This window comes from Aptenodytes patagonicus, chromosome 2, assembly GCF_965638725.1.
Source record: "Aptenodytes patagonicus chromosome 2, bAptPat1.pri.cur, whole genome shotgun sequence".
In the NCBI taxonomy this organism is placed as follows: domain Eukaryota; kingdom Metazoa; phylum Chordata; class Aves; order Sphenisciformes; family Spheniscidae; genus Aptenodytes; species Aptenodytes patagonicus.
The window spans coordinates 64780637-64801046 of record NC_134950.1 but is presented as its reverse complement, the minus strand read 5'-3'; the positions used below and the strand labels follow the sequence as shown (position 1 = coordinate 64801046).

Below are 20410 nucleotides of genomic sequence, written 5' to 3'. Positions count from 1 at the left end.
TCTTATGTATTGAGTGATGAGTCATACCTTAATATAGCTTGCTTTAAAGCACTGTAATTATTATGTAATTTTGTCAATTATGTCACTATTGTTTCAGCTAAATTGTTGTATTAGGTGGAACAATATTCTTTAGAATATCTGCTAAAATTAACAGGCCCCAAATTCTGCTTGCTTAATTATTCCAGTAGCATCATAGAAGATAGCAGGACTACTTGAATGTTCCTCTATGTGGTTTTCTTTCCTTAATGCAAGGAAAATAGTTATAAAACTACCCAGCATATTTTAATTTTCTTTTAAGTCAAAGATACTGTCTTCCAGAGGGTAAATATATTTGGAAGGTTCAAACAGCAACAGAACACAGAATTTCTGTAGCAAATAACCTGACAGCCAGATACATGTATCTATGTAATGCAAAGACAATGGATGAAATTTTACTATATCCACACATACTTGTGTCTGAAAAGTGAGTTAAATTTTTATCTCATTTACCATGGCTCTGTGGGCTTTTGCCATTTTGCTTCTCACCTCTGCCAAAAGTTCTTTGCTTTAGATTTCATGTCCTTCTTGTTTCAAAAGGTTATGTATTATGGTTGAAAAGATGTTCATAGCACAATCTGCAGCTTATTCTCTCTAAAAAACTCTCAACTGAAAAACAATTTCATGGACCATGTTTTATCCTCATTCCTTTTCTACTGATGTAAGGTGGGTTTCTACACAGAGATCAATGCTGGTAAATTGCTATAGCAGCATAAATTATTCTAGACTTCAGATGGAATAGCTATGTCTTTTTTCTTTTTTCTTCCTTTTTTTCTTTTTTTTTTTTCCTCCATAGATTTCGGTAGGAAGCTCTGCAAATGATAGAGGGTTTCTAGGAATATTGGCCAAAATGAGAATATGATTAATCTGACAAGTTCAAAACAGCACTTCTGCCTCCTTGATCACCAGTAACAGGAAGCAATTCTCATTCTGCATGATTACTTGACCAGTCCTTTATTATGTAGGCGTGCATAAGACTTGACATTTTGAGATCTGTTGTCCAAATGTGTCCAGTGGAAGGGGTCACTGTCAACTCATCAAAAAGAGTGATGGCTTTCAAGAGTGTATAAAAGAGTAGCATAGAGAGGAATTACCTCCAGAAATTATCACCTAAACCATCTAGATCCATCTTGGGTAGTGACAACTTACGAAATTAAGTTATGAACAAAGGAGAGATCAGAAGAAAATTTTCAGCTAACCTCTCTTTAAAGAATGTCAAGAACATCAAGAAAATGATCCAAAGCAAAGACTCATTTGGAAATTTTGGTGTCTAGAGCAGCTGAACACTCAGGGGAGATGCAGTTTGTTGCATCCGTCTCACTGGGTACAAGCAACACACCCTGCCTAACTGCAGCCTGCATAGGAGGCTTTTTACATCCTAGTGACACGTGCAACAGAACTATTTCTTTAGTACCAGCAATCTTTGATGCTCCCCACCTGTGTGGTCCCCACCGACCCCTGAAATGTTCCTCAGCTGCCACTTTTGCATTCGATATCTTGATGGAGGTTCTGGTTTGTTGATAAAGACAAGAAATGTCATGTTGAATGTGTGGATGTGTGGCAAAATTTAAAAAAAAAAAATTAAGTAAATTTGACTAAATTGAAGGTGAAACCATTTATTATTATTTGAATGGTACCTGGAGAAGCAGGGAAAGAAATTATTTACTATGTCTCCAGGGTGTCCAAAACCAGCTAACTGAAGGAAGTTAAAAAAAAGATCAATTTGGGTATCAGGAAAAATGTTCCAATGAAGTTCTATTAGTCTGTGCAAATGGAAAGAGCCCTGTCACCTGAGGCATCTTAAATCTAGTTTGGACTAAGTCCTAAAAAAAGAAATTATATAGAACAATCCTAAGGAATAGACTAATATTTTGCAATTACTAGAACTTTTCTGTTTAATAAGTTCTTTGACTCCTTGGTATTGAAATGGTTGGAACTCCATCCACCGATACAAAAGTCCAGTGGAGTTTCAACAGTCTCTCAACAGGCTGGGGTTTCAGGCGTCTTGAAACAAACATAATTCTCTTGCCATAAATTCTGTTCCATTTAAATAGATTTTTTTTCAGAGCACTTTTAAGCACTCTAAAAGGTGAGATCTAGCAGAAGAAACAATTTTAATGACAAATCCAGCACTACACACAAAACCAGCACAAACACACTTAGTAACTGGTAAAACTACTGAAAATTTTGCAAAAAAGTTCCTTATTAAGAGGATAATTTATGCTTTAATTTTTGTGATTTTATAAATTATAAGGTTAAGCAAGATGTGGTTGAATGAAGTTGTGTGTATGGTACAAATATTGACTATTTTAAATGTCAAAACTCTGGGCTAAGCGAAGAAGTTGTCTTTTTCTTTTATGTTATTACAGCTGAATACTGGTAATAACCAAATGCAATTTGGTTGTAAAGTAAATTTTCAACCATTTTGTATATATGAGAACTTATAAGCAAAACAAAACATATTTACTCTTTATGTACTATTTTAATTTTTTTTTGTTAAATGCTGATATTAACTGTGATCATTTATAAATGGAACTATCTGAACCTATGAAACCTTCATAAATATATACAAATATTTTGTTGTTTTTTTTTTTAAATCTCATGTATAAAAGAAATAACATTTCAAACTACAATATTTTCAGGTTGCTCTGGTTCATTTTGAATGCAAATATGATTGGCTAAGGAAAGACACATGACACAAGTCACGTGACAATTCTTTCTTGCTTTTGTTTTGTCATTCTTTGGGTCATTGAAAGGCCTACGCCTGAAATTTCATTTCACATCTCTGGGTCCTTGGACTCAATCTGTAACCCTATTTTTTTCCTAAAAAGTTTTCTGAAATTGTGTTGAATAACTATTTTGTGTAGAAAATATCAAGTATTACTTCAAGGGGACTTATTCTTTATAGCCATTCTTTAAAATGAGTAAATTTTTTAGTGTAGACAAGGATTCAAACACAGAGAGGATATGTTTATTTGAGCTTTCTTACTCAGCTAGAATAATCAGATTTCTGTTTATCCTGGTCCCTGATTTTGCAGGACAGTGGCTTAAGATAGCACATCATTGCTTTCAGTTCCTTCACTTAGTAGAAGCCATCTGTGTTTTTATTTAGCCTCATTAATATAAAGGTCAGTCAGTAATGTTTTCTGTTCAAATGCCTGATAATGGGGAAAAAAAAAAAAGCTTTATACTCTTATGTCCTGAAAAGTGGAGCGTAAAACACCGTCTAATCAGAATAATGGTACTTTTACATCCTAATTGCAGTGGTACAAGTAGCTGTAGAATGTCAGAGTAATAGAATAATGACATCATCTATCTTGAGGAAAAGAAAACCAACCCGAATTCTTCCTGTTTGGGGAATTTCCATATTTTAGGACTGATGAAAAATTTAATGTGAATTTATTAAATTCAATCACAGTTCTAAAGAACTTAGATAAGATATTGTCAAATCATTTTGCCATCTAATGTCCATGTCCTGCTTTATGTGTATTTAAGTAAGGGGTATTTCCCAAGCATCTGGGACAGCTGAATACTTGTGGGAGCTTGCTCACTTGCTTTTATTTATTTGTTTATTTATTTTCCTGTTCTCTTCTGAACTTGGTCTGATTGCTTCTAAGTTAACATCAGCAGTGACAACAACTTTTAACCAACTTGTAATCCAGTTAAGTTTTTTGAGAAACAATAAACAATGTCAGAGTCATACGACTCTGAATGAGTCAATCTTTTTCCTTTGGGATCAGAGTTGGTTTGAAATTATGAGAAATTACTCATTATAACTCTTCGTTTAAACTTTTGAGCCAGAACCTTCTGATGTTTAAAAAGAAAAGTGTGAATTTGTTTTATTTGTTGAGATTTTTAGCCCTCAGCACTTCCTGTGCTGTTCCAGGATCCAAATTATTAAGAATGTTCTTCTGATTTCTTACCTAAAATTATTCATAGCCAGCTTATGTCTTTGCCTTCTTATACCAACATTACTTGTTAACTTTGAAACTTCTTTTCTCACCAGGACTATATGCCGCTGCATCATGAGCTTAGAGATGGCAGTCATCTCTTTCTTAAGATGTCAGTTTGCTTGTCTACACAAGCCAAATCCTTGTACTGTCTTTTTATGCCATAGACTCTTTGTTCTCCCTGCCATCAGTACCACCCTTCCTCTCTCCAAGAATCTTTTCTCTGTATCCGTTCCACAACAAGTTGAACACAGACTTCTAGAGGAGGTTTAGTAGGATATTGTACTGCAGTAGAGGTACAAACAATTATTTTCTACCTCCAAAGGAAATACCTTTCTTGATATGTAGGTGATCTCGCCAATAAAGGTCATTATGGTGTTGCATGGCTAAATATTATTTACAGAGGAACCACATTTCTCTGACAAAAAGTCTGTCTTTTCAGAAGCACCTGGGAGGAACCTTTAGCAAGCTTAGATGTGCATTCAAAAATAATACTAGAAAACCAACATTTTTAGTTTAAGCTGCGTTTTTACATGACCACTGTCATAATTCCCCAAATAGTTTATATTATTACTTGTTACAGAACAATTAAAACTAAATCATAGAGGCAGGAGAGGATTTTCCTTAAATATGGTCCTTTTCTTATGCTCTTTCCCCTAAGGATACCCTCTTGGCTTTATGTAAATACTATGCTGAGCTAGCTTAACCTTAGGTCTGGTATAGAGTGATTACCCTTTGCGTTAAACACTTGCAAAATATGGAAATAACCAGTGAGCCCTGGGCATTTGTTTTCCCTATTAATTCTTGATTTCTTGGTAATGTTTGTGAAGCACTTGGAAATGGCAGAGTGGGGAAGATAATATGGAATTTGTACTGAACAGAAAGCTTGGGTAGTCATCTTCCACAAGCGTTTGGAAAAAAACTTGTTTACAATGAGAATTTTCTCTACTAATATGCATATTCAGAATAATACCTCCAAAACCTGATGTTAAGTATCTTACTTGGTAGTTCTCATTCAAATATTTTAACACCTATTTCTTCAGGGAAAAAAAATGAGAAACGTCGTGCCTCATATGTAGTGAGTAAGGAGTTTTTGAATACTCTTCAAAGTTGTTCCAGATCATCTGACTTCCTTATCTGGCAGATTTTGTAATGGCTCTTACTGGGATGCACTTCTGGCTGATTGTGTTGTGGTCTCATCCTGGCAACACTGTTGCCTGTAATAGTTTCTCTTAGTGACCTTGGCAATGTGGATGTCTGCAGAGATTCTGCTGACATTGAAGCAATTCTTTCTCTTTACTTATCCATTCCTTAAGCTGTTGAATTTTAATCTTTATGTATTGTAACTACAGGTTTCTGAGGTGTTATGGGTATAGCCAATAAATCTTGACACTCACCTCAGTGCTTTTGTCTAATCAGCATGACTGTGGCCCTTCTGTTAGGCAGAGGAACTATTTTTTATTCTAGCCACAGAGTTGCAAGTGGTCTGATTCTTTAGCTGCCTGTATAGAAAATGATGCTTTTATGTTAGATACAAAACCATGTTTGTATCACTTGTTTTCAGTCAGCCATATTTGTTAATTTGATATTTGCATAGGTTCAAGTAACTGTGATTGTTGATTTTTTTGTTATCATCTGTTCATTTAATGACGTATTTCTCAATTCTAGCAGCAATAAGGATCTTTATTGATATATTTAGCTTTCCTTAACAGATTTTTTACTCTTTGAATAGTGCTTCTAGCTAATTCTCCTTAAAGAAATGCACACAAACCCCTGTTAGAAAGCTCCCAACCCTCTGTAACTAATAAAAAGAGGTTTTGCCCAATAATTAGTAGCTCTGATTCTGCACACTGTAGTCTTTGGAAAAGTCAGTCATGTTTCTGTTTCTAGAATTGAATATTTTTGCAGTATGCAATGGTTAGTAAATATATCAAATTCAAAATATATCCCCTCTCAGCCTTTGTTGTGTATACTCATCAACTGTTTAGCATTGGTTCATTTTCTGAGCATAGTATTCATATTTTCTGTAAAGAGGTCAATGCAGAGGGTCTCTTTTGCTTACCAGTACTGAGATGAATGTTAGTGAATATTGTTTTGTATTTCTATTTTGTAGTTCTAGTAGGTGTGTGTTGTCACCTTAGTATATCTTTTGTGATATTGATGGCTATAACCAATGTTGATTTGTTTACTGTCTGTTGAGAAATGCAGACTATGTAATTCTTTCATCTCAGATATCACATTTGAGCTTCTTTGGTGCTCAGGTCCAAAAGTAAGATCATGCTTCCTTCAACTTTGATAGAAATTTTGTCCTAACTATTTTGTAAATAAACTTTTAGCTGGCCCATTAGAGTATCTATGCCTTTGATCTGTCTTCTCTTTCTCTCTTACTATGTGATATCAAAGAGCCTGCAATCTTTAATATACTGCTCTCATGGGGTAGAGAAATACTATCATGCATAGTCTTTTCCATGTGGGGATAGAGAAATACTATCATGCATAGTCCTTTCCATGTGAGGAACAGAAATACAAAGATTTCTGGGAGGTAAATGTCATCTGTATGGCTAATTCTAGCCAATGTATGTATCGCTAGACATGAACCTGGTGGAAAATCAAGAGCTTGAATCAAGCCTCTGAGCACCCAGAGTTACTCCTATCTGGTTTTTCCCTTTCTCTCTTTCACTCTGTACAATTATAACCTACCTCAAGCTACTGACAAGCTCTTTTTACCATATATACCTTTATCTTATACATACACTAAGGAGTTATAAACAAACCTCATCTCAGTAATGTTAACGGATGTTATGTATACAATACCTGAAGGTATTTTATCCTAAAAATGATCATGACAAATTGAGGAAGTGAGAAGTTGAATTTTTTAAGTCCAATCTTAAAAGAATCCAAACTTTAAAATATAAAAATCTATATTAAAGAGGTATATAATGGTAATAATGTGTTCATGCAAGAGTCACCTGCTTATTGTGAGTGTTGTTTAATGTTTGTGAATGCTGAGTAGATTAAAGTGATTTTTTTCCTTATGATACTAATTCATATTATGTAGAGATATTCCTTTAAAATCTTCTAAGTAGCATGTTCTTCTGGTCAACAGGGTAAGGTTGACAAAAAGTTCAGCCTCCAAATACAGGATGCCACAAGTGTCTGAAATCCCTATTTAAAGTTTCAGAATTTGTTAGCCTTCTGTGGTCTGTTTCTATAATGTCAAATAATGTCATTTACACTGTATCTTGTAGTTGTTTTATTAGTTAGCTTTGAAATAAAAAAAAAAAAAATCACATAATTTTCATTCCTGCAAATCTTTGAAATCATCTTTACATGCAGAATGCCACTAGCACAGCTAATGTTTTTCTTTGGTTTGGGAAAGCCAATAGGTAATTTTTGTTCAATTTATCTTCAATGTGTAGATATTTTCAATTTGCACACATTTTTTATTGTGGCAAGTCCAAATGCTAGGTGTTTTTATTTTTTTCTCTGCAAAACCTGTTCATTTCACTAAGGCCCTTGGGCCAAATAAGAATAACAGCTACCATAATTTAACACTGTAATCCATCAAAAATCTCTGAAATTACTTTCTGATATGCCCAAGAATAATTCCAAACAGTTGCTTAAGCTTACTATACTCAAATGCTGCACTGACAAGCCACTAAATCTAGTCCCAATTTAGCAAAGAACTTCAAGAAGCCCACATTTAAGCATGTGCCTAAATCTGGGCAATCTCTAGGCTTGGTTACTTACTTAAAGGTAAATATGTTTAAATACTGTCCTCCAGATTTTCATCTATTGAACTAAGTCAAAATGAAATATTTGTTTATTTTGGAGAACTTAACTATTATTTCTTCAACTCTTTTCGTGAATTAAAAACTAGTTTTCTACTTTTACACAAATTATGTGGTAGATATATATCAATTCAGTGTTTGTCTGTTTGATCAATATCACACTAATATAGCTTTAAGTACGCTCAACTTACCCACTAACTCCCAGTTTTCACTTGTTTTCATATTCTGTTACAGTAAGTTGAGTTTTTGTTGGAGTTAGAACATCATGATTAGTGATTTGTCTGTCTTCCTGTGCTTTTCTTCCTCTAGATATCCTTGTCCCTAAACAATCACCTCAGAATCATGTGAAATGAAATAATTTTCTGTATGTAAAAACGTATAATTTTCTTCAACCATGCTTAGAACTGAAGTCATTCAGATAAGTTTTTTGGTCCAACTCAGTTTGTCAATCTGATTTACAAGTTGTAAAATGAAGTGATACTAGTTCTGCAACCATTTACAACAAGTACTGGTTCCACTCCTTGGATTTTAAATTTTAAACATAAAATAAAGTTTCCAGTAGATTTCTGCTACATTCCCACTACTTAAACTTGTGGTACTGCATTCATTGCCAAATGGGATTTTTAAAATAAAAATGGAGCAGTACTTAAGGATAATTTTTTGAAAGGGACAACTATTTATTGATAGGAAAAGAGGCCTGTGATTTTTTGTGTTATCATGTGTTCTTTTCTATAAATTGGAAGTTAAGCTCCCAGACAAAATCTCCACAAACAAGAGGTACCTAGGGAAAGCCAAGATGATCTTTAGTATCTTGCTCTTTCTGCAAAATCTCATGTCCTCACTCTAGATGGTTTTGGAACTCAGTAGAAGTCAGGACCGAGGAGTAGCCTCTATTGTATGCCTTTCCAATAATGAAGAAACTCAGATCTCTTGAGCCTGAGCTAGCTTAGCTGCAGATCTTCCAAAGAATGGTGTCTGTCTGCCATGCTTTATGTTGTTGGCAGCTATGACTGTTTATCACTAGTTTATTTACTCTTTACTCATTCATTTATTCAGCAATCTGCAGACATTTAAAAGTGCCTACATTCTCTGTTCATTTATTTTCTCAATTCATTTAGGACCAAGCATAAAGACATTTAGGTGGTGAGACATCTGTTGAAATAAACAATCGCTTAACCAAAAAAACTGGATTTAGGAAGATTCTAATTTAAGAAGTTTATTTTCTTTGTGGACCTGGCACTTCATTATCATTCAATTAAATTTTTCATATTTGTATTGTCTGCCTCTTCTTTCCCTTTTAGCCAAAAAAACCCCAAACCAACAAAACTTGATTATTTGCTAGAAATTACATTCTATTAATAAAAATGTGATATTTTATTTTATTACTATAAGGAAATATTTAAAACTACTTTCAAAACTTGCCTTTATAAATACTGAATGAAGACTAAAGGATTCCTTAACCCTTCTTCTCTTCTCAAAGTTTTAATTTTTTTTTCCCAAAGTGGTTTTGCTGCAGTCCAGTGTTTATTTAACTAGTATAATCTGATGCACGAAAGCATTATCTACAACTTCATACAATACAGAAAAGATTTCGGCTAAACAGACCAAATTCTTCTCTGGTTTAAGAGTGAGACTTCTATTCATACTAATGAAGCTGGATGCACGGTCAGGCGGGTTGGGTTTAGTCTTGTATTCTGGTCTGCTGTGATATATCCAATCTGATTTAAGAGTGCTTTGCAATCGTATGGACAATACAGTCTAATTGAGAACTTTTCACTAAAAAGATGCTAGTCATTCATAATCAAATCAGGTAATATTACTGTTAGTAAAATTACTTCTGCTCTTCGAAAACATTTCTCAAGACAGACATTTTCTGTTTCTTATTAAAAATGCATGAAATAATAAATACCACAAATATTCAAGTACATAAATATATTTTGAAATTGAGAGATCTGGTGCCCTCAGATTATTCTTGCTCTGAAGACTCTTCTCAACTATGTCAAATGTGCATTGTTTACATGATCACAGCATAGTCTGCAATTCACTAGGTAAATGAGTGCCTGACATCAGTGTTTCCTCAAATAGATTTGTAGAGGAGAATTTAACTTCTGTGAGAAAAAAATGTTTTGGTCTGTGCTACACAGTCTAAAACGGACTTTTGATTAATTTTATTTTTTATGTTTAGGATGATGAGATCTACCAAACAATTGAGAATGCCCTCGAAAGGAATAAATTAATTGCAAAATTGTGAAAATAAGTAAGCAAATGCTTTTGATCAAAATTTTAAAAATATTGCTTCAGAGATCATTATACATTAGAGATGCAGAAAGTTTATTTCAATACTTTGGTGTCAAAAGACTACATCTAATATCCAGCAATTTGTGTTAAGAAAGATTGCTTGAGTCACAAGTAAGATGATGAGAACAGAATTGCCAAATATTTTCTGAGAATTCAGATTCCAATAAACTGATGTCTGTGGCACATCCATTATTAAAAATTTGTACTAGCATGACAGAAGCAGGCAGTGTGAAATGGGTTATTCTAGTCACATATCAGTCCCCTAGATGACACTGAGAAGCCAGAAGATGTTGTGTAACAGGACTTACAAACATCATTTGCCAGATGTTATCTGATAGTTGAAGCTCAAGAGACAATGTTATCAAATCTGCTGGTTGCAGTATGTGGGTTAATAAAAGATTGTATGATACTACTTCTTGTTTTCTCTTGATTTTCTTTCCTTTCTTTTCTTTCCTGTAACTCATTTCTCAACTCTATGTGAAAATTAATATTAAAAGAGAATGCAGAAAATTATTATTAAAAATATTTTGTTCTTTAATGCTGATTTAAATATGTGGATTAGACAGTTGGTTATTAACTGCTACCAACTACAAAGTCCATACTGAAATTATATAAAATAAGTTTATAGGTTGCTTTTTTTAATAAAATGCATACTGGCTTAGTAGTTTAAAAATCAGATTTGGGTAATTCGAATGTCTGTAATTGCATATGCTCTCCCCACAAGAATAATTTGTAGCATTAATATAGATGTTTGTATTCCAGAATATTGCATATCAGTGATATTCCAATATACATATAGATCAATGATTTACCAAGTACTTTTAAATGAACAGGTTTATTTCTATTTGATTTTTTTTTTTTTTTTTTTACCACTAGAGCTTTAAATGACTCTTTCAAATCAAGCTAGGAAAAATCCTGCTGTTTGGCAGCCAAAAACTTGATCTGGTCAAATGAAATTTAATTATTGCCTGCTTGTTGGATAAGCGGCTGACCCATACTTAAAATCCCAAGTGCTGTGACTGACCATCATGTTTGACCTGCTGCTGCTGAAAGTGAAAACTGTCCTGATACCTTATTTCTTCTGAATATTACCACATCAATGGAAGAACTGGACAACCTCTAATCAGTACCCACTTTGTTGTTCTTTTCCCAGTCTCTTCAGCCAGTTAATGGCAATATTGGACATTGTATAAAGTAGACACAAGGACTTACGAACACTGCCTTTCCAAAGTGTGATTCAATGAATCACAATAGCTTTTTCATGGTGAATGTGATGTAAAAGACCAGTTTTCATTCTCTGTATGAGGCTGAGCCAGTCAATCAGTGTAGCACTCAATAAATCAATTGCTAAATTCATCTCAGATTGTGGGCCTAAACCTGCTTCTGTTAGAATCAATATTAAAACTGTGAGTAAATCCAGTGGAAATCGGATTGTCGCTTCAGACTGGTAGCTTTTGAATAGAGGAGAAAAACTGCAAGTCTGTTAAATTCCATGGAAACTATATTTTTTTAATCTAAATTCCCAAGTTATGATAATAGAACTAAAAATTTACTAATCTATACTGAATATAATCACTGTTTAGGGATAGCTGGATCTGGAATTTCTGGGGTGAGGAAACGTCAGCGGTAACTGAGTTTTTATAGACACAAATCTAACTCTATTCAAACTCTAGATTACAGATCTCCAGTTACCCACAGACCCATTTGTTTGCTGATGTCCATGACAAACCGGTTTGAGAATTGGTTAGTAAACGCAGAGCATGTGTCATAAATGATACTCAAAGAGGACTGAGGATTCATTAGAATGATCTTGTTTAAAGAAAAAATTAAAAAGGTTGAAGACAATATGCTTTGATTTAGAATTTATCATCCTGATGATTTTTCTATGTGGGCATATAGCAAAACGTCTTACTCTTACTGAGGAGCAACAATCCTTATTCATTAATTTAAGTGGAAACCATTTGGGCCTAGGGCTGGTATGAATTATGTTTGGTTTAGTCAAATACATAGTAAAGCATACAGTAGGGTTTTCCTCATCAAAATATTAAAAGTCCTAGCTGACCTAGTGTCTTGTTTCTAACAGATCATTTCTATGCTAGGTCAGTATTAGCAATTAATTGTGGTTTGGACTGTTCTTTGGCACTTTTAATTGCATGAAATTGGAGAAAAATGATCTATTTGAGCAAAAGGGAATGTCACTCTCATGAAGTTGTAACCAACAGGAAGCAGATGAACTGTAAGGTCAAAAACCTAGCTGTAAAGCCTTACTTAACCAAAAATTTATCAAAATGTTTTCCTCCCATAATCTCAGGAGAAGTTGAATTTCATAATACTGGAAGGAGTGGAAGGGTTATTGCTCCCTTCCCATATATTATTTATATCCTTTAAATATCTGAATGTTATCTTGTATAATAAAATGTAAAATTCATAAGTTTGTGGGTAATTTAGGTAGGAATTCACAGTTTAACACACAGAGTTATCTTCTTTCTGACAACTGGACTATACTGAAACTCTTCCTCAGAGAAAATTGTTAACCTATGCTGTTAAAAAGATGAAGAAACAAGAGAAAGTACAAGAATATCTCCAAGAAAGCTCCACAGTATACGCTGTAGCTAAGGCTGATGAAAACACGTCTTCTTCTTCTGTAGAGAGAGGGCTTTGTACATTTGGGAAAACTTCTGGGGTCAATAGCTCAGTGCTCCCTGAAAGGACAATTTCTAGGCAGGAAACCTCCTAAAAGTAGCAGAATGAGAAGGAAAGCTCTGGTGTCACTGAAAACTATACTGCTATGGATGCTAAAAAGACAGGACAGAAGACTTATTTCTCCCGCAGTTGTTCCTGGGACTTGGTGTTGGTATGCCTTCCTCAGCAATTCATTGAGCTATGTGGCTTTTAGGGTACCTCTTCTTGCTCACTGAAAGTGTCTGTAGTGGGCACATATAATTAAAATTAGAATTGACAATTTGGTTTAACAAATGAATTTCACTCTTTTTTTTATATGTTCTAGTTTTCTGATTTTTCCTTTAGAAAGAGAGCATTCAGTCTCCAGTGGGGATGAAAACCTAGAATTCTCCCTTTGATCCTAAACACCAACAGATTTCTACTCTGGATATAGAATACATTTTAAAAACATTCTGTGACATTGGCTTTTGGAATCATAGGAAGACTTTGTTATTGGAGAGCACTACAACAATTCATCCAATAACTTTCAAAAATCTAGCAGTTGCACAGTAAACTAATGAATGTTTTTTTGTCTATGGCTATTTCACTTGTCTCCACTCTAAGGTTCATATTTTCTGGAGTATTGTGTCTCGTTCATCTCTGGTATCTTATACAGCCAGATGATTAAAAACAATCAGTTGTTTTTACAAACACAACTAAGTTCCCTTCCAGTGCTCTCGTACACGGTTATTCACTTTAGCAAAAGTCCACCTGGTGCGTTGCTAGGCTGTAAGAAAAAAATATTTGCAGACTGCAAGAAATCTCTTGTTAAAGTGGACAGTGAACTATTCACATGTGGAAACTAGAGGAGATATTTGAGTTTCTCATGTGAGATGCAGTTATCTTCAGAAAGATGCCAATAGCATATATGCCATAGCTGGCGTGACCAGCTGCAGCAGAGGAATGTTAGTAGGTGTAAACACTATGCTGACATTTCTGTTTGTGTTGGAAATGTGTCTTAATGTGCGGTCAACTACAGGTTATTCAGTACTATTGGAAGTAGCACAAGTAATATATTCGGTTGATTATAACAGCTGAAAAAGACGTAGCTCTTCAAAAGAATTGGGAACATTGCAGTGAATGTATTCATTCTGTTGAATGTTCTGAGGTAAAACTAGGAGAAAGCATTTCTCCTATGATAAAATAACAGAAGTTACTTTATATGACCAAGTTATTCCCATAAGTTCTCTCTGTCCTGGGAAATCCACTCTATGGACTGATACAGCATGAATGGCCTCTCTGAAAAGGATATGCAGATTTAGCACTCGATGGTAGCAAAGCAATAACCGTGTATAAATTGATTCAGTCTGAAGAAGTAATGCCTAGCAACCAGTTGTGGCTAAACCCTCTGGATCATTTTTCCCTATACTTCTGCCATGAACTTAAAGTGTTATTTCCTTGGGCTGGGCTAGCAGTCGTCTATAATAAATCAATGAGACAAATCCCAAGCCTTAGTAGTATTGTGCTGAAATTGCACGACTAGCCCATACTTAGTATTCAACAACATTCAGGAAAAGCTCCATAGCACTTTTATGTTGCACATCTTTCTTCCTAGTCAAGTTCAGAAACCATTAGTCAGTGGAAGCCACTGGGATATTATCTTGGGAAGATGCATACAAGGTGCTGCCCTTGACTGATAGTCAGTCCTGGTGGTCGTCAGCTGCACTGTCGCAGCAAGGCTGCATTGCTCAGATCAAGTGGGCTCCTGAGCTCATTCAGTCTTGTTTCACATGTTTCTGGGCAACTGTCAGATAAAGGTATATGCGGTCCCTGAAATATTCGTCATAGTATCATTTTTCCATGTGTTTCCATACACAGTGTACTGCATAAGGGGAATATGATGCCTAATTGGAGCACTCAGCTGCTAGTGTAAATATTTAACATAATAAAAATGATCTGCCAAATAATCCCACACATATCATCAAGGCTCCCAGACTTCCTCTTTCCACTCAGCAGCCTGAGTATGACATTGTTGCCCATGCTTGCTCTCTTTTCTCACTAGGTCAGTTCCAAGAAACACTTCTCACTTCTGGGATTTAGGTGCACATATCAAATAGTCCAAACACCGTCTGAGGATGAGACCCATGCCCTCATGAGTCCTTTTACCTTCTAACGTGGTTCCCACCCATACAAAATTTACACTGGAGAAAGAACCTGCTCTAAACAGTTTACAGAGTAGACAAGGGAGGCAAGCAGGCTAAGATCTCAAAGCCTGCCATTGTGTGCATGAAAGAGATATCTAGGTGAAACCTCTGTAATCATGTGGTCTGTTCCAGTGGAGTTCATTCAGGCACTTCTTGTCTGCTCAGTTTGACCAATCTTAGCAAGAAAAAGATTTTCTTTTTTCTGATGATACTGTCTTTTCATTTCCAAATAGATGTTAAAGAAACAAATATTAACTTTTGGTATACAAATGTCCAGCTATTGCTAACATTTGCAGTGTATCTCATCTTAATGAGGTCACCATAGCTGTGCAGTTTGTAAATCAGTATAATATATTAATTACACTATAAAGATACTTTGGTTGTGAGTATGAGCTGAGATTAGTAAATGTGACAAAAGAAAAAAGTAAAAAAAAAAAAAAATATTTAGAAATCAAACTTCTGGGTGGCAGTTTGTGTTATTTCAACAATATAAGAAATGTGGTTAAAGTAACTAGAGCAGGTTGACTGTATTTTTCTAAATATGATTTTACTTCACCTACTGCTCGTAGCATTCATTTACAAAATTTCTTCCTAAGACAAATAGCAGCTTTAGTGTACTTTACTGTGAGTCAGATCACCAAAAGCAAGACAAAGTAATGTCTCCTTAGGGAGTTACATCTTCAAAACCAGAGTTTCTCAAACTTCTCCAGAGTACAAAGCTTTTTTTGGCTTATTTGTCTTCATATGACTTCTTGCTGATCTAATAGTAGGTAGAACTTCAAGGTGAAATAGCAATAGTCATATTCACTTCTACATTTGCACTTACCACCTTTGAGTTCTTTCATGACTGTGCTAAGGAGTGAAAAATTTGAGAAACATTGTTTTAGGTTATAAATATGTGGCCTCCAAAATAGCTGCCCTTGCTCACAATATTATTCTTAAAAGAAAGAACATAGAAAACAAAGAACAAATATAGCACATACTATTGCCAGCTATAATTATTATAGAACTGTTTTTCAGGGTGTCTAGCAAACTATAGGCTTTCTTTGAAGATCCTTTGGTATCTTTAATACAGATATAGACATATATATGGAAGTTTCAACAAGACTACAGAGCTGAAAAAATTAATCAGAACAAATTTCATTTTTGGCTAACAAGAAAATAATTTTTGTATTTTTGTACATCTATTTCTCTTAGTGTTTTTTTTGCTTAGTACTTTACTTAGTACTTTTCCTTTACTCTTCCCAGCAGAACAGCTAAGTCCCCTTTGTGTGTACACCTCACAAAAAATGTTTACTTATAGAAATTTTTTTCTGTTTTAGAATTGCTTTAGTGATTCTTCGAACAGATTTTTATGCTTTTAAAATCTTTCGGTCATCATCTTCCAGTATTTTTACTGTATCATCAAATACTAGGAGGCAACCACATAAAATACCTTAGAATAACCCTGCTGTTCTGTACTGAGTTCTGCAAGCTCTGCTTTTACAGAAAATTATATTTCACCCCTCAAGAGGGCAGGACTGGTTTAGGCTCCCAGAAATCATTGTAAAAGAGCCTGACTTCATAAATTTGAAAATAAATAACTGGTGGCTTGCTGAATAGTGCAATTCTCTTTACTTTTCCATGAGTATTTACATGTAAAATCAGGTCTCTAATAAGTTCTGTGGCAGAGAACCACGTGCATGTGTTAAAATTTCTTAAATATTGATAGATAGAAGTTGAATGCCTATTTCAAGTCATTCAAAGACAGGAAAATGAAAAAAAGGTATCTACAGCTGTCTGTTCAATGAGTAAAAATGGACAGTTTCCCTATTTATCATTAAGAAATACGGTTTCTACATATTTGTGTATATATCCATTAAAAAGGAGGGGTTTGTATTCACAAACAGCAAAAACTCCTTTATGTTTCAAACATCAGTCCTTTGTAGTGTATAGTTTGATCAAATAATTCCTTCATTTCTCATTTATAGAAGAAAAGAAAGCAAAATACCTCAAAAATTAATCACAATCAGGTCTCATATCTGCACCAGGATTTTGTGGTACACATCTCCTTCATCTTGACTTCTGACTGTACAGTAATTGCTCATATTCTTCACTGTATATACTGTACTTCAGATATAAAAAATTCTGGGTAATTAAGTATATTCTAATCCAGATGTGCTAAGGAACATACCAGCTCAATCTTCCATTTTTTAAAAGAGATACTGAAACATCTGTTGACTTAAATAATTTGACTTCCAAGAGTGAGATATCTATTATTTCTATCAGTACAAGCAACAGTTTTGACATTGACAGTGTAAGAAAGTGTCAAAATGATCTTTAGATGAAAAGCTACAGAAACTAATGAATAAAATGTGAGGTTTACTCACAAATCTGTGCATTTGTAAGAAAAAAAAAAACCTGTAGTTTTTCTGTATGACTTAAAATTACTTTTAAAAGCCTTGCGAAATCTGTCTTGAAGACAAGTTGAACAGTTTTGATAACTGTGGGTTTTTTTATTCAAAATTTGATCTTTTAAAATAGATTTGTAATAATACTTACCAGCAGAATATGTTGTTGCTAGTAATTAGTTTGAACTTTATGCATTTTCCCAGTTTCTGTTAGAATCTATCTACCTGTCTCTTACAGAAATCACTCAAGTAATAGACTTTTAAACAATTTCACTTTCTGTGCAAGTGACTTAGAGTGAGAGAGTGCATGCATACATATATGCATGGGTGGGTAAATATGTTTCTGTGTGGATATGCTACAGCTGGGCAACCACTTAAGATGCTGCAGTTTACTTGTAAATAAAGTAATTTACTTGTAAATAAAATAATTTACATACTTTTTGAAGAGTTAATCCCGTTAACCTACAATCCCTTTTTTCTTTACAATTTTCTTTGTTTCATAAGATTTTTGAGCAATCAGGTGCCCTAACTCATTACAATTGTCCTCTTGTTTTTGCATTTAAATTCCATGCTTGCCAGCTGCTTAAAAAAAACCAGACTTTTTGCATTTTAACAGTGAAACTAAAAATAAAGAAATGTAGCACGGTTTCCATGGGCCAGGTATAGAACAGATCCCAGAGCCAGCATCCAAAACCTTCAGAGGTTCCCATGAAGACCTAGTGGATCCATTTGAAACCAGTCCTAAATATTACAGATTTCTCCAGGTTGGATATATATGTTGCCATGACTCAAAGCAAATTCCACCAAAACAAGTCTGCATTGTGATGGAGATTTGTCTAACCTCTGTTATTACCTTAGATTTGTCTTTCAACTAGTTATTTCAGTATTAGCCAATTCTGTTGTTTAGTTATTACAGAACCACAGGATCACAAAATGGCGGGGGTTAGAAGGGACTTCTGGAGGTCATCTTGTCCAACCCCCTTTTCAAGCAGGGTCATCTAGAGCCACTTGCCCAGGATGATGCCTATACAGCTTCTGAATATCTCCAGGGATGGAGACTCCACAACCTCTCTGGGCAACCTGTGCCAGTGCTCAGTTACCCTCACAGTGGAAAAGTGTTTCCTGATGTTCAGACAGAACCTCCTGTGTTTCAGTGTGTGCCCATTGCCTCTTGTTCTGTCACTGGATACCACTGAAAAAAGCCTGGCTCCATCCTCTTTGCACCCTCCATTCAAGTATTTATACACATTGGTAAGATCACCTCTGACCCTTCTCTTCTCCAGGCTGAACAGTCCCATCTCTCTCATCCTTTCCTCATATGAGAGATGCTTCAGTCCCTTAATCAGCTTTATGACCCTTTGCTGGACTGTCTCCAGTAGCTCCATATCGCTTTTGTATTGGGGAGCTCAGAACTGGACACAGCACTCCAGGTGTGGCCTTACCAGTGCTGAGTAGAGGGGAAGGATCACCTCCCCCAACCTGTTGGCAACACTCCTCCTAATGCAGCCCAGGATACTGGTGGCCTTATTTGCTGCAAGGATACATTATTGGCTCATGTTCAACTTTGTGTCCACCGGGACCCCCAGGTCCTCTTCTGCAAAGCTGCTTTCCAGCTGGGTGGACCCAGCGTATAGTGGTGCATGGGGTTATTCCTCCCCAGGTGAAGTTATTTGCACTTCCCCTTGCTGAACTTCATAAGGTTCCTGTTAACCCATTTCTCCAGTGTGTTGAGGCCTCTCTGAATGGCAGCATGACCCTCTGGTGTATCAGCCACTCCTCCCAGTTTTGTGTCATCAACAAACTTACTGAGGTTACACTCTGCCTCATCATCCAGATCATTAATGAAGATGTTAAACAGGATCGGACCCAGTATTGATCCCTTGGGTACACCACTCATTACTGGCCTCCAACTAGACTTTGTGCTGCTGATCACCACCATCATGGGCCTGGTTGTTCAGCCAGTTTCCAGTCTACCTCACTGTCTGCTCATCCACTGCATTTTTTTACTAGTTAAGGAAATTACAGATTATCGTCATGTTCTCCTTGGGCCACTCTGAAGTTTCTCATTCTGCTTGTTTGCCAGTAACTAAATAATCTGACACAGATTTTTGTATCTCATAAGAATTTTCAAATGTAATTCTGTGCTTCACAGAGACTTTACAGAAAAGCTTATACAAACTAAACATTGCAGGAAACTATTATCTGTGGAATAGGTTGTAATATATCACCAAAGGAAATCTCTGGATAACCTTTATTTTGTTGGGTTTGGTTGGTTTTAAAAGAGACATTCAATGCTTCAGGAAAGAGCCACAGAACTTCTTTTGGAGGCAAGGTCTTCCATTTATATAACCTTTACACATTTTCGCATTTCTTATGAAAACTCCTGGTTTTCTCTTTACATACTTCATTTTCCCATTAAGGAGATCCCCATAAAAAAATTTACGTGTATTTCATTCCCCTCAAGGCCTATTGCCTCCTATTTTTCTCTCTCATTATAGGTGATCAATCTTATTTTTCACAGCAAAATTTTCCTGTCTTGGGAGGTTTTCCTAATGGGAACATGATTTTCATCAGGACTATCTGTCTATCGGAAGATCTAGCCAGTCAGTGTTTAGATATCATTAAAAGGGTTCTGACTCAGCCAGACTGATAGTAACATTTTGATTGAATTACATACAGAAGAGCTGCTAAAGTATAGTCTGTTTAATGGTAAGACTACTTGAAAAACAAACATTTGCTGCGTAAATATTCTTAAACATTGTTGGATTTTCATCATCTCTGATAATACCTTATTTACAGATAGTTGTTTTTATTGTAATAATATTGGTTCACTCTTAATGTTTAATGAAATGTATCACCTCAAGTGTCATAGATTTTATTTCACTATCACTCTTGAGATGTTGAAAGGTTGCAAAAAGATTATTTTTCAAAACTGAGCAAGATCTACCATATTTCTAGAATTTTAACGGATTGTACACTTCTATGTGCATTGTTACCAATGTTACTGTATTGTTAACAAATTAGAACATACTTTCAGAATTGTTTTGTGGGTCAAATTGCATGGTCTAGATTACACTGCA

At 35.1% G+C, this 20410-nt stretch overlaps 1 protein-coding gene across 8 annotated transcripts in view; it reads left to right on the top strand.

The window, feature by feature from the left end:
• NETO1 (neuropilin and tolloid like 1) overlaps nt 1-20410 on the top strand; it is a 77361-nt gene that overhangs the window by 15338 nt on the left and 41613 nt on the right. The window lies entirely within an intron of this gene.